We start from the raw sequence: 13666 nt of genomic DNA on the forward strand, positions 1-13666 counted from the left end.
AGAGGATGCCAATACTTGCCAAAAATGGAAAAAAAAACTGATTTAGTGTCAGGAATGTTTCTGCACTCAATTGTTAAATTAAATATTCCAACTTTGAGAATTGACTTAGTACAGATGAATCAAGACAAGTTTAGAATTAGAATTAGATTATCACCGACAGATGTCATGAAATTTGTGGTTTTGCGGCAGCAGTACAATGCAATAAATTCCCAATTACTATAAGTTACAATAAGAAATATAAAAATAGTGCAAAAAGAGAGCAAAATAGTGAAGTAGTGTTCATGGATTCATGGACCAATCAGAAATTTGGTGGCAGAGGGGAAGAAGCTGTTCCTAAAATCTGTATGTGTCCTGAGGTTCTTATACCTCCTCCCAATGGTGTTAATAAGAAGAGAGCACAAGAAGGCTAGAACCAGAGAAGCATTATAAACTTCAGCGCCCAACATAAAAGTACTAATACAGACAGGTGAAATTTGAAAAAAATCTTCTGAAATTACAGTTTGCTACAGGAATTTAAGTATGTTAACACCTTACAAAAACAGCAGATGTCAACATCTCAAGAGAAAACACTTTGCATGTTAATATGTTTAATTTCCTCCATCCCATAATGTTTCTTTTATCACAACATTGGACAAATCCTATGCAAAATCCAGAGTTGTATACTAACTGATACTATAAAATACGTGCTAGTAATTAATTAATCAGTCCCAAATAATTCAAAGTTAAGTCATACATATTTCAAACAACTCAAAAGTTTGTGTGAATAAAGTATTAACAAAGATCTCACCTCAGAAACATTTCTTCATTTCATCACAAGCCATCAAGCTACCTAGAATGGTCCGCAAACTCAATCTGTTCTTGTCTATGTTACCAGAACAGATGGGAGAAATATCATTACCTTGGCAGTGGTGAGAATGTGGAATTCATGGCCATAGGCAAGTAATACAACTGCCATAAAGGGCCTCACTGCTTCCCTGATATACCTGAATTTTGGCCTCTGGGTGAAATAACCAAAGGGAGGAAATTGTGGCAATTGCAAATTTAAAGAAACTAGAGATGCTGGAAATCTGAAATAAAAACACAAAATGTTGCAAACACATGGCAGGCCAGGAAGCATCTGTGGAAAGAGAGATAACACTTCACATCGAACGCCAGAATTTAAATATTGCAATTTTGCACCATTAACAGACAATGTTGAGAACAAAAGTGCTGATGAAGTTCTGATGAAGGGTCTCAGCCTGAAACATCGACTGTTTACTCTTTTCCATAGATGCTGCCTGGCCTGCTGAGTTCCTCCAGCAATTTGTGTGTTGTTTGGATTTCCCGCATCTGCAGTTTTTCTCTTGTTTGTGAAGGCTCTACAGCACCAGCCTACCCGCCAACAAGGACATATATATAGAAAGGTGCTGAGAAAGGGCCAGTAACATCATGAAGGATCCCACCCACCCTGCTCTTGGACTGTTCGTCCCACTCCCATCAGGGAGGAGGAAACGTAGCATCCATGCCAGGACAACCAGACTCAAAAGTTATTTTTCCCCAAGCAGTAAGGCTGATCAACACTTTCATCTACTAATTCCACCACTACTTTATTATTTCTTATTAGTCACCTGATGTACAGCCTAGCATCACTGGACAGACAATCCATGTATGTAACACACATAAAAGTTGCTGGTGAACGCAGCAGGCCAGGCAGCATCTGTAGGAAGAGGTGCAGTTGACGTTTCAGGCCGAGACCCTTCGTCAGGACTAACTGAAGGAAGAGTGAGTAAGGGATTTGAAAGTTGGAGGGGGAGGGGGAGATCCAAAATGGTAGGAGAAGACAGGAGGGGGAGGGATGGAGCCAAGAGCTGGACAGGTGATAGGCGAAAGAGATACGAGAGGATCATGGGACAGGAGGTCCGGGAAGAAAGACGGGGGGGGGGAACCCAGAGGATGGGCAAGGGGTATATTCAGAGAGACAGAGGGAGAAAAAGGAGAGTGAGAGAAAGAATGTGTGTATGAAAATAAGTAACAGATGGGGTATGAGGTGGAGGTGGGGCATCAGCGGAAGTTAGAGAAGTCGATGTTCATGCCATCAGGTTGGAGGCTACCCAGACAGAATATAAGGTGTTGTTCCTCCAACCTGAGTGTGGCTTCATCTTTACAGTAGAGGAGGCATGTATGTAACCTATCTTAGGTATTTACATTTATCATGTTTTATTATTATTGCATTATTTGTCTTTTATGTTTTTTGTACTGTATCGAATCCAGAGTAACAATTATTTTGTTCTCCTTTACAGCTCTCTACAGGAAATTACATTAAACAATCTCGAATTTTGAACAACCTGCATGGATACAGAAGTTGGATTCTTCCATTTGAATATTATGCACTCTACTTTTTACATGATCGTACTTAGATGATCTACATGGAATAATTTATTTAAAATTACATTAAATTTTAAAGTGTTTTGTTCTAAGGTTTCAAATATTTACATAGCTTTTTCCTATTTTTGGCTAAGCGTCCCAAATTTATCTTTGCATTTAAGTTTGGCATTCTAAGCATAAACTATGTAGTTAGGAGACAGAGATTGATAAAGGAAACTATGGCATGGACTTTGCACATATACAACTAACTGATCATTAATTCATTAACTAGCATGTGGCACCATGGATTGTGCAAACAATATTGATATCCTAAATCAGCTGTAGTTTAATCAGCAGAATCCTTGCATCTGAATCAAGAGACTGACTTCAAATCTCACTCTAGACAAGGAACTAAAATAAAGTGAGCTTTAGTACAACAAGCTGTTTAACCATTAGGTTAAATTAAAATAAGAACAAATCCACACAGGTACCAGTTTAGGAAAAATGAAAAATTGCTTCCAGTCTAACAGTGCACATTAGAAGGATAGCAATCCGGGGGTAGGTACTGCAGGACAGGCTCACCAGATCTGGTGTTATGGAGATATCAATGCTTTAGGCGATCTTATTGAACCTAGTAGAGCCAATGAAATCTCATGGCATGAGATCAAACATGGACACAATTATCACCCATTTTCCTCATACTCTTCCAGGCTTTGGGCTTGGATAAAGTTGTAAGTAGGTTAAATGGTCAGCACAACATTGAGGGTTCTATGTTTTATAAAACCACCAAAACGTGATCGGGGGTGGGAGGGATGTCAATACTCATCTCCAAGTGTAATCAGCAGTATCGTTGACCTGTGTACCAAAGGTCAGAAAAGTCGTACTCTTCAGAAACTAAAGAATGTATCGAGGAAAAAAAATCTAAAAGCAAGACATTTGAATTAAAAAGGGATGGAAATACTAACAGGTCATGCAACAACTATGGAAAGAGAGTTAATAATTCAGGTCGAAGTCCCCTGACAAGAATATATCTGCTTAACCCTGTCGTCACCTATCTGCCTTATCACAAAAACATCTATCAATGGTTGCATTGGTGAGAGTGACCTTTTGCAGACTGAGTTCGATTTTGTCTGTGGGTAACCAACAATGAGCTCTGCGACACTAACTTTGTGCTAATTGCACGGATCGCACAGCCTCTCCCCCCACACGGCGCCCTCCACCGACCTCTCGCGAGAAGTGGGCGCTGCGGGCGAGTAGCAGGTGCCAGGTCTCGCGATGTTTTGGCTGCCGGTATTGGCGATCACACTGTTGCTGCAGTCAGCGGCTGACGGCGGGGCAACGCGTCCATTTTACACAGGTGAGTCTCGCAGATGTCGGACGAGTCATGGCGTGAGGCTCGGCTCGGCTCGGCGCAGGCGGTCAGATATCTGGGGACCGAGGGCAGACTCGTTTCGAGCTGCCAGTGCGTGGCAGAGTGTCGGGTCTGCGATCCTCGCGCTCCGCTGTGGGGACGGACTCCTGACTTGGCCGGAGGGTAACGGAAAAGGGGGCAGTGAGAGGGATGGCAGCATCTCTACCCACAAATCAGCTTCTCCTCCCTCAGTACCTGATTCTGCTCCCACTCCACTATCATACCTTCTTCTCTACTACCCCTTCCACTAGCTTCCCCCATCGCACCCCTCCATCCAACAACACCTCACAATCACACACCTTTATCCAACTTTTCCCATTATCTCACCCCACCATCTAACTACTCCACAATAACATCCCTCCATCCAACAACCCTCTGTACGATAACACCTCTCCATCCAACAACCTCCCACAATTCCACCCCTTCCATCCAGCACTCCCCCACAATCTTCCCTCTTTGTCACCCCCAGTCCTCTCCTTCGTTCCTTCACTTCTCTCCCTCCTTCTCCTTGGTAGGAAGGGTTGTGCCCAGAGTAGGGCTGACTAAGTCTACAACTATCCCAAACCCTAATGTAGCTTCTTGCAATCCTGTGCTTTGGAGCCTCTACACCAGGTTTATGATGCAACCAGTTAGAAAATGCTCTACTGTACATCTACAGAAATCTGCAGAGTCTGTGGTGACATACCTAATCTCCTCCAACTCCTAAAGAGGTTGAGCCCATAGATTGCTTTCTTTGTAATTGCTTCAGTATGTTGGCCCCAGGACAGATCTTCTGAGATATTAATACCAAGGAACTTGAAACTGCTCACACTTTCCACTGCTGACCATTGAAATGGGCTGATGTATGTTCTCTCAACTTCCTCTTTCTGAAGTCCGCAATCAACTTCTTGGTCTTTCGGATGTTGGGTGCGATGTTGTTGCCATACCACTCACCCAATTGACCACCAGGTTTAGGAACAGTTAAACCCTCAACCATCAAGCTCTTGAGCCGGAGGGGATAACTTCATTCACCTCAACACTGAATTGATTCACTATTGCAACTGCCTCATTGCCATCTGAGATTTTAAGTACTGTGGTTTCATTTGTGAATTTATAATGACTGATTCTTAAGGGGGGCTATTCTTTCCCAGGTTAGATTTTTGTTTTTAATAAAATTGTACTCAAGGGATTTGGTTGATCCCAGCTGCCTATACCTGATAATTGCCCCTTCTCAATATCCCTTGTCAGCCAGGGTTTCCTAATGCTACCAGCCATGCCTTTACTTTGTCTTAAAGTTGTAGAGTTACAGAACACGGAATGACATCCTAGTCACCAAAACGACTTTGCTGACAGAACTGTTTACCTGGCCTCATCGCACTTCTCTGCTTTTGGTCCATAGCTCTCTCAACCTTTCCTATCAATATATCTGTCTGAATATCTATTATGTACTGTAATTGTACCTGCCTCTACAATATTCTCTGGCAGTTTTGCCTAACTCACTTTTCAAGGGATCACACTTGCCAGATGTCCCTTCACCTCTCATCAATCTTTCCCAATCAGCCTTTAGAAGCTCATGTCTAATGTCATCAAATTTCCCTGCCTCAATTTATGACTTTAACTTGTGAATCAGTCCTATCTTTTTCAATACCTATTTTGAAGCTAGCATTATGGTCATTGGTTTAAATTGCTCCCCAACTGACACTTCAGCCTCTTCCCCAGTTTTATTTCCCAAGAGGAGGTTGATTGTTGCTTCCTCTCCAGTCAGGCGACTTAGACTTGTGATAATTTTCCTGGACACGCTTAACAAATTCAGCTAATCTCTGAATTATGGCAGTCCCAGTTAATATTAGGGAAGTTAAAATTTTGTACTCTTACAATTCTATTATTCTAAGAATAATCATGATCTTCTCAACATATTTGTTGCTCTAATTCTTGCTGATACTGGGAGGCCTATAGTATGACCCTTAAGAAAGTTCATTTTTGACCCTTCCATCATTTAACCTTAATCTCTGTTTCTGGGGATAGGTAATCAATAAAATATTATTTATTTATTTATTGTCTTCTCCTTTAGTGAATCTATTTCTTTCTGTTACTTTTCCTATTTCTTTTATGTGTCTTTAGAATTCAGTTTCCCAGCAGATTTTCCGAAATACCTTTCTTTTCTTCATCTAAGGTTTCTTCTCCATTGTGGTTTATGAGGACCTCCAAAATATCTGAAATATTTGTTCCATATTAAAAATTTCTGATCACACCTCTGTCCCAGACCCACAGTTGGATTCCTCCTGTTTCACTTTTCACTGCATTAATGTCCACCTTTAATTATTCTTCCTCCACTTTTTCTTAGAACATAATGCCACAATCAAAGACATCTGTTCACCTATTCTAATTGTATTTGGCTATGGAGAGACTGCACTTGTGATGTCTGGTGTTATGAAGAAACAACATACTTATGATTGAGGGAATACAACAAAGGTTTCCCAGATTGATTCCTGCGATGGAGGGTTAAATGGATTTGACCCAGGTTTTCAAACTTCAGAAAATAAGAGCATATCTATTTGAAACCCAGCTAATTTTATGGGGCTTAGATGATGGATTGGTGTTTCCTCTTGCTGGAATTTTGGGAATAAGGAAGACAGTTTCAAATTGAGGATTTGTCATTCAGGACTGTGGTGAATCTTTGAGCATCCTCATCCCTTGCGTATTGTGAAATCCAGTCACTCTATTCCACACAGAGATATCAGTACTGTTTTTGGATATTAAGAGAACCAAATGATATGGGGCCAGAAGAGAGAGAGATTAGCCTTGACCTTATTGATTGGTGGAGTTAGCACAGGGGCTGAATGGCTCACTCCTGTTTTATTTTGTTCTGAAGTGTTTTTGTGTGAATCTCACTCTTACTCCTCAATTACTCTTCCCTCACTGCCTTTCCATGCAAATTCAGAATGATTAATATCTTCCTACTAAACTCCTCCTTTCCTACAAAAACCCTGTTTTCGTTTCAGAATCCTGTATTTCAGAATATTTGCAAAACAATCTTTTTCATATGGAAGGGAAAATGTGATTTGGATGTTAGATGCTTTGATCACTATGTAAGTGAGCTTCCTGCATTCCAGTGGCATTTGCTTCAATATTGTGTTCACTGTCTCTTCTGTTAAAATTATGCTGAATATAACATGAAATAGTATCTCATTTGACGTCACTCTTTCAGATTGAAAATTAAGTTCAGCTTGATACTACTGTCACTACTTACTCATCCTCCAGATCAACTTTTTGATCCTTTACTCATTCCATGACCTCTCCCTTCTGGCTTGTGGCATCTTTAACTACTTAATCATTCTTGGATTCCTGACCATTTGTTTTATTCTCCCTGTCTTATCATCGAATTTTAATTTGTTTCCCAGTGAAGTCTTGAGGTCATACACTTCATTCCTCCATTTAAGAATTACCAAATTTATCAACGTGCTGTGTAGCGAATGAAGTGGTGATACTATTACAATGGAGGAATTGTAGCAGCTATTTTATGCACAACTTGTGGTACAACTGTCTGTTTTACAAAACTATACCATAGATCTCTTCTACTTCCCTGAGAGAATTGACGAGATTTAGTTTAGTATATCACCTAAAAAGATTTATTTCTCCATAGATGCTGCCAGACGACTGAGTATTTCTGGTTTTTTTAAATTTCACTTTTCACACTTTTTGCTTTTCCATTAAGTGTTGGTATTGTAACTAAACAACATAGATTCTCACTTCAGGTAATTTTTTTATGACACATGTTCTATCTGTTGTCAGTAAATTATGTTTTATACCCTGAGGCTGAGTCAGCAGGTGATAATTTGGTTTTCAAATTAAAAAAATGCATCAAGGCTGTAGAATTGCAGCACGATACAAAACTGCAGGGTATATATATATATCAATATATATATATCATTGCAGTCCAAAGAGCTTGCTCTGAAAGAAAAATAAAAGTTTATTCATTTTGCCTCTTTTCCAGTAAATCATATTAGCTCACCAAAATGTTTCAAAGTAATGAAATGTTAATAAAGGGAGTGTCATTAATCTCCATGTGATATTTCATCACATTAAACATTTCAAACAGTTTTAAATCATTTTTGAAATATGTACACTAATATGTATTTTTTTTAGAGTGAAGTTCCTCAAGACAGGTATCAAGTATCGTTTTTTTCTGTTATTTGCTTACACTTACAAAGCATTATCTCAGAGATGGTCACAGAAAGTTGTTCTGAAAGTAGATAAAATGTAAACATTATTGAAATAGGTTTCTTAATTCCTTCAGTAGAATAACAATTGCCATTTAGAAAAAAATACTTTGTTTTTAAATCATTTTGAAATGTGACGCGAAATGGAGTTGTTGAAGTTCAAATCATCTTGATTGACAACTCTATTTAACTTGGACAACATTTTTATTTGATGCTTTCTTGCATGTAAGTTTGTAAACATGAGTGCTATTCTCCATTTGCTAGTTGTTGTCCACAATTAATGTTTGTTTTATCTTGCTTTAATTTAGAATGGTGTTTGGCTTGTATGTAATGGTATTTTCAAATCTGTCCCTGTTCCAGGCGGTAGAGGTTGTTGGTTATGGAGATGCAGTTGAAGGAATTTTGGCAAGTAGTCACAGTACACTGTTGTACACTGTACAATGAATGTTTGGGGTGGAGCATTGGTTGCCTGTTAAGGAGACTGCTATGACCTGGATGGATGCATATGTGTTATTAGAGCTGCATTCATCAAGTAAGTTGAGCACATTCTTGATTTCTATCTTGAATATAGTGGAAAGGTCATGGGGAATTGGGTGTGAGTCATTCATTGTAGGTTGCCCTTTTTCTGTTAGTGATAATACTGACGTCACTGGTCTGTTGAGTTTTTGGTTATTAATGTTATGATTCACCATGAAAATGCTTTTAAATATTATTGGAAAATGTTCGGACTCTTCTTGGAGATGACTTGGCATGTATGGAGCAAATATTTTATCCATTAATTAGCCAGATTTGCTGGGTGTAGCATTTTATCCTGGGGTTCATATTTTCCTTAAATGGAATAAAGGTAGCAATTGGAGTATCTGCCTCATGGAACTGAGAGAGAGTTAAATGGCTTCTTAAACAAAAATGAAGAACATGTCTGTTTGGCAAATTGTTTTGTGTGTTCCCTGGAAAAGCATGGTATCCTAGTAATGTCCACTGCCTTTGGCAGTGTGAACACCACCCTGCTGGAACTATTGATTTGCTGCAAATTGATTTCTTGCTAATGATGTTTCAGTGTAAATAGTATAAAAATGGGCTTCAGGCATACCTAAAATGCTGAATAAAGATTCACCCCTCCCCTCCTGTCTTCTTCTATCATTTTGGATCTCCCCCTCCCCGTCCTACTTTCAAATCTCTTACTGTCTCTTCTTTCAGTTAGTCCTGACGAAGGGTCCCGGCTCAAAACGTCGACTGTACCTCTTCCTAGAGATGTTGCCTGGCCTGCTGCGTTCCACTAGCATTTTTTGTGTGTGTTGCTTGAATAAAGATCATACTTATTTGAGTTAAGCCAACACTACCTTTTTTCCCTAATGTTTATTGAAAACATCCAGAAAAATAGCATTATTGGTGTACAGAAAAAATGAATGTTACATTAAAAGTGGTTGAGTTTTTGTATGTCATTGGACATGATTCTAATGGTGTGCAAGCTCCTCTGAACACATTATCATGAATGAGCTCATCAGAGCACAGCAAGGTTGATTTAACTCTTTGTATGCTGGAAAAATATATTCAGAAATAGAAATATCATCTGATTAAGAGATAATTGCTGCATCAAGTAATATGTTGTGTGACTAGTTAATATTTTACAGTTGATAAATGCAAATTTAATTGTGAACTGTTGCATTAAATTTCAAAGATGAGCTCAGAGTTTGATGCTCTGCAACTCCTAAATTCCCCATTTTGATCCAGCGTTAGTTTGTTTTATTCAGAGCATCATTGATACACAAGTATTTTTTAAAAATAATGTCTTCTTTGAAATGTAAATTCATGTATTGCTGTGTCTTTTTATCCCAATACCTATTTTGTTCCATGAAATTAATATCTTTGGTTGAGTCAGAAACAGATAGTGGAAGTGTGCAGTAAGAGCAAAATATGTAGAAAATGGCAGGTCAGACAGCATCTATTGAGAGGGAATGCATCAGTTAGTCTGACGGGCATCTCTCGTTTATCTGTCTACTGTAACAGATTGGTCTATTTGGTATTTCAAGCAAATTTAGTCTTTAGAGGAATCAATGGTACAGTTAGTAAAGAGCAGAATTAAACAACTTCAGAGAATATTGAATTGAATATAAGCCAGAGAAAACTGATGAACTATACATGGTAGCATTATCAGCTCAGGAGCTCTAAGCGGTGTCCATTTCTGGTTATCAAGAAGTAAGGCTGATATTTAAGTACACAACATGGTGCAGAGAAGAACCAGAAGGCTGATAGGGGAATGTAAACAACAGCTTGTATTTATATAGTGCTTTTCGCATTACAGAACATCCCAAGGTGCTTCATATGCGCGTACGAAGACAAACATTGACACTGAGCCAAAAAGAGTAAAGCTTAAGTTTTATGGAAGGAAGTGATACAGTGAAGTTAATGGAAGCAGTTTCAGAACGTGGCCCAAATAAATGAAGAAATGGTAACTGAAGAGGAAAGGGAATGAATCAAAGTTAGAGGAACCCACATATCTTGTGCTATAGATCAACAGACAGCTGGAGATAAGGGTGCATGAAATCATAGAAAAATTTTAACATGAAAAGTTTTATTTAAAACTGGGGCATTGGTGGGAAAGAGGCCATTTGTGATGTGGTTGGTGTTTTGTTTGAATTACATTCAGTGACCATTTTATTAATTACCTCCTGTACCTAATAAAGTGGGTATTGAGTATATGTTTGTAGTTTTCTGCTGCTGTAGCCCATCCACTTCAGTGTTCGATATGTTGTGCATTCATAGATGCTCCTCTGCATATCACTGTAATAATGTGGTTATTTGAGTTACTGTTGCCTTCTCAACTTGAACCAATTTCCTCTGACATCTCTGCTTAACAAGGTCTTTTATACAAAGACCTCCCGTTCACTGGATGTTTTTCGTTTTTTGCATTCTTCTCTTTAAGCGCTAGAGACTGTTGAGTGTGAGATCAGCAGTTTATGAGATACTCAAACCACCCTCTGTGGCATCAAAAATCATTCCATGATCAAAGTCCCTTGGATCTCATTTCTTCTTCATTCTGTTTGGTCTGAACAACATCTGAACCTCTTGGCCATGTCCGCATGGGTTTATGCATCGAGTTGCTGCCACATAGTTGACTGATTAGATCTTTGTGCTCATGAGCAGGTGAACCTAATAAAGTGGCATTGAGTAGATTGTAATGGATACAGTATGTACCTTCAACTGCGTTGATGCCAAAACTTTAAAATAGTTCTGAGAATTTGAAGAACTTCACAAGTTGGAAAAAGGATGGTTTAAATTTATTAAAGATAGAAAATGCTGCTGAAAGCATTAATTTGAAATGCTGTTTAGTGTAAAACAGTGAATATTGATCAACATTTACTGATGTTAGATGTTTCATCTTGCTAACGCATTTATAGAATTTGTAGGACTTGGCAATTTTAACCTGTCAGTTGTGTTTATATATGATGTTGTACCTATCCGCTGCATTCATAATACAGCATGGAAAAAATTGTTTTCTTCTTTTCTATGTTCAGTTCTATGAATTACCTTTGTAGATGTTTAAAGAGAACAGGTTGAAAATAATTGACAACTTTGAGAAGGTTGATTTTAAAGTTTTGTAATTTTTTAAAAAAAGATTTGAGACCTTGGTGAATTTTTAATGGCGTTTATGGTGGGTTTAATTAATTTTTTCCTGGGTGGGGGAAATTAAAATTAGAAGCAAATTAGTGAATTTTTTTTATTCTATGCCAATTTTCTGGCTATTACCCTACAGAACCTCCTCATTGACCTTCTGGTTCTTCAACCTGATAACAATTATTTATATTGGCATTTAACAGACAAGTTGAGTTGAGCTGTGAGGCAGCAGGGCTAAGGGCGACTAGTTTATGCAGCCATCAGTGCTGTTGCCATACAGCTTCAGAGAGCTGGGTTCGATTCTGATCTTGGCTGACTGTCAATATTCTCCCTGTGACTTACACCAGCTTTCCCTGGTTGCTTTGCTTTCCTTTCGTATTCCAAATGATATGCTGATAAATTAATGGACTACTGAAAATGACCTCTTGTGTTGCTGGATCGCAGCAGCATTTTCACAACCATCATGCTCCTATCCTCATGATTTGCTCCAGATTGTTCTGTTGCAGAATAACACTGAAAGCACTGAGATGGTTGTTTTTTTTGTAAAGCTAATATAACTGAAATGGCGTCCAGTCTAGAGTTATGTCTTTGGTTCCGGTCATATCAAAAATGCTTGTGACTTCTCAACCCAGTATTTTGGTACATAAAACATTTTTCATTATGGAAAGCTAGTGTTAGCACATAGCTCAATCTCCACGGTTGTTCGTGTCTATTAAACACAATTAATTAATAATAATTCATGCTGAAAATAGTGCAGTTCTGCTTTTAGTGCGGACTTCAATAAAATTCAGCATTGTTTATTTCAATATTTATGAATAACAAAGGTAATACATTGTAATTTTCTTAAAATATGAGAAATATTGGAGTAAGCTACAAGAATTTATTCTTGTGTAGTTAGGATATGACATATTTAAATTAAATTTTTGCTGCTTTGAACATTGATTTGTTTTGCATGAAGTCTAATCACAACAGTTTCATGTGTGCTATGTTTAACTAGAAATATGTTTTAAATAGCAAATCTAGCTGGATTTGAAATGTATGTTTTTGCTCTGCTAGTTCAAGTTATAGTTGAAGTATTGTGAGCTGTGTGACTGAGATTGCGCTGAGTTTGGCCAATGTCTTTTTATAAAATTTTTGTTAGGGTTTAGTAAATTTTTTTGAATAGTAACCAGGAGATAGAGGCTGTGAACTAAAGGACTTGGAAAGGCTGAACAAGACATGTGACTTCCTTTTGCTACTCTACATAACTACCGTCCATAATGCTAGCCATCCCACTCCTTTTTTGGCATTAGTGTGCAAAAGTCTTAGGCTCCCATGCTATATATATGTGCCTAAGACCTTTGCACGGTGCTGTAGTAATTTCATGTATTGCACTGTACTGCTGCCTCTTTTTTAAAAAAAACACAAATTTCATGACATACGTGAGTTATGATAAACCTGAATCTGATATGGCTCTCTACTGTGGACTGAGAGTGGGAAAGGGGCAGGGAGAGTGGAATCATGGATGGGAAAAAGGGAAAGGTGAGGGGAGGAAGCTATAATGATCAATAAACCAACTGTTTGGAATCAAATGATCTTGCCTGGTGTCTCATGGCTGGGTGTATTTGCACTCACGTCACCCCTCGACCCTGACACTCCTCCTCTGCCACCTGTCCCACACCTCTCCAACAGCACTCCATCCTTGCCATTCCCAACATCCTTTTGATTTCCAAAATCATTTTCTGCTCCCTGTTGATGAATACAGTACTGTGCAAAAGAGTCTTAGGCACCCTAGCTTTATATATCTGCCTAAAACCTTTTTTCAGTACTGACGTTTAAAACGTAGATGCTGTATCTTTCTAGATTTTTGAAGCAGTTTGAATGATGTTTTATTGGTTAAAATAATGAATAGTGAAAGTGGTCCTGCTGCTTTGCTAGCATGACTTACTGTATGTTCTGGCCAAAAGTGGTTCCTGTGGATTCCAAGCAGAGGATTTAAAATGGCATGATGAGGAATGTTAAATCTTTTAATTTTTTTAATGCGTGCTTGAATAGTTGCTCCAATTTAATAGTGATGAGTTGTTTGTCGCAATAATTGGATCAGTCAAGTATTTGGAAA

General features: G+C 38.5%; 1 protein-coding gene across 5 annotated transcripts in view; it reads left to right on the top strand.

Moving 5' to 3' along the window:
• The first annotated feature begins 3612 nt into the window (after positions 1-3612).
• Positions 3613-13666, top strand: part of usp54a (ubiquitin specific peptidase 54a) — a 150555-nt gene continuing 140501 nt past the window's right edge. For 2 of the 5 annotated variants that reach the window (XM_072282586.1, XM_072282587.1), the window contains exon 1: positions 3613-3700. The gene's annotated coding sequence lies outside the window, so the exon portion shown is untranslated. Of the gene's footprint in view, positions 3701-8313; positions 8486-13666 lie in introns of all 5 variants that reach the window. The other 3 variants (XM_072282582.1, XM_072282585.1, XM_072282584.1) reach the window with 2 other exon arrangements.

The sequence above is a fragment of the Mobula birostris genome, chromosome 18 (assembly GCF_030028105.1).
Source record: "Mobula birostris isolate sMobBir1 chromosome 18, sMobBir1.hap1, whole genome shotgun sequence".
NCBI lineage: Eukaryota > Metazoa > Chordata > Chondrichthyes > Myliobatiformes > Myliobatidae > Mobula > Mobula birostris.